This window comes from Urocitellus parryii, chromosome 7 (genome assembly GCF_045843805.1).
Source record: "Urocitellus parryii isolate mUroPar1 chromosome 7, mUroPar1.hap1, whole genome shotgun sequence".
Classification (NCBI taxonomy): domain Eukaryota; kingdom Metazoa; phylum Chordata; class Mammalia; order Rodentia; family Sciuridae; genus Urocitellus; species Urocitellus parryii.
Window position 1 is genome coordinate 99,819,123 of NC_135537.1, and position 1,812 is coordinate 99,820,934.

Genomic DNA, 1,812 nt, shown 5'->3' on the forward strand with positions numbered 1-1,812 from the left:
CTTCTTGAAGACCTTAAAAGAGCATACTACAGGGATACTGCCACATCGATGTTCATAGCAGCACAATTCACAATAGCTAGACTGTGGAACCAACCCCGATGCCCCTCAATAGATAAATGGATAAAAAAAATGTGGCATTTATACACAATGGAGTACTACGCAGCACTAAGAAATGACAAAATCATGGAATTTGCAGGGAAATGGATGGAATTAGAGCAGATTATGCTAAGTGAAGCTAGCCGATCCCTAAAAAACAAATGCCAAATGTCTTCTTTGATATAATGAGAGCAATTAAGAACAGAGCAGGGAGGAAGAGCAGGAGGAAAAGATTAACATTAAACAGAGTCATGAGGTGGGAGGGAAAGGGAGGGAAAAGGGAAATTGCATGGAAATGGAAGGGGACCCTCATTGTTATACAAAATCACATATAAGAGGTTGTGAGGGGAATGGGAAAAAATAAGGAGATAAATGAATTACAGTAGATGGGGTAGAGAGAGAAGATGGGGGGGAGGGGAGGGGGGATAGTAGAGGATAGAAAAGGTAGCAGAATACAACAGTTACTAATATGGCATTATGTAAAAATGTGGATGTGTAACCGATGTGATTCTGCAATCTTTGTAATGTTTTGAATAACCAATAAAAAAAAGAAAAAGAAGAAAGACATTGAATTTTAGATTGGGTCCTGAACAATTTCGTAGATGGAGGCACCATTTATCCAGATGGAAACAACTGGAGGAGTGATTTTGAGGGTGGAGGTCCATAGCTGGGTTCGGACACAGCTCTGATTAGTCATATGGCAAGATTTTGCTACTGATCTCAGACTCCCCTGAGGGGAGGACCCACACATTTTTTCCAACTCTCTCTCCTACATAGCACAAGGTCTCACAAATGGAGTGCACTTAGTCCATTATTGATTAATACTTTGATTTTCACAACGTCCTTATTCTTGAAAAATTGCATATGGCACCTGGATGTCCTTCCTTTCATGAGCTTGCTCGGTTACCACTAAGCCATTTTTTTTTCTTTTGTGGAACTGGAGATTGAACCCAGGATCCCCTGCATGCTAAGGAGCTACATCCCCAGACCTTCGTATTTTTTTTAATTAAAAAAATTTTTTTTGAGACAGTTCTTGCTAAGTTGCTCAGGTTGGTGTTGAACTTGTGATCCGCCTGACTCGGACTCTCAAGTATTTAAGATTATCCATATGTGCCACTGTGTCCTGCTTATTTTTATTTTTTGATGCCTTTTTGAAGGGCAATGACCATCGGCCTTTAGTCACAAGTCAAGCTGACCTTCTCCCTTTCCCATCCCTTCCATCAATTCTTTCATTGGGAGGTAAAACATACCCCCAAATGAATACCAGGAAGGCTTCCAAGTTAAGCACTCTCCTCAATAGGTATTCTATTACCTTACCATGTCTTGGTTCTTGGGGTATTATCTGTTCCCACTGGGTTGTGGCAAATTGGCCAATCAATCACCACTCAGCTACTGAGCACTCTATAATAAACCCTTGTCTTTGCCTTCACTTTGTAGCTTACAAAGCATTTTTCTATAACCTCTCATTGGACTTGTGCAGTCAACCTCTGAATGACATGGCAGGTCTCTGGCTATTAAATTCCCTATTTCACTTAACTTCCATAACTTGAAACCAAGGGTCTTAACTAAGACCGTTCTTCACCTGAAGTGTCCTTGTTCTTCATGTTGGCCCGGGAAACTTCCACTGAAACTTCCAGAATCACCTTAAATGTGAAATGACCCTGACCTTCAGGCAGAATTAATTGCTTGTCCCTTTGCCCCTCATGTTAAAACCAT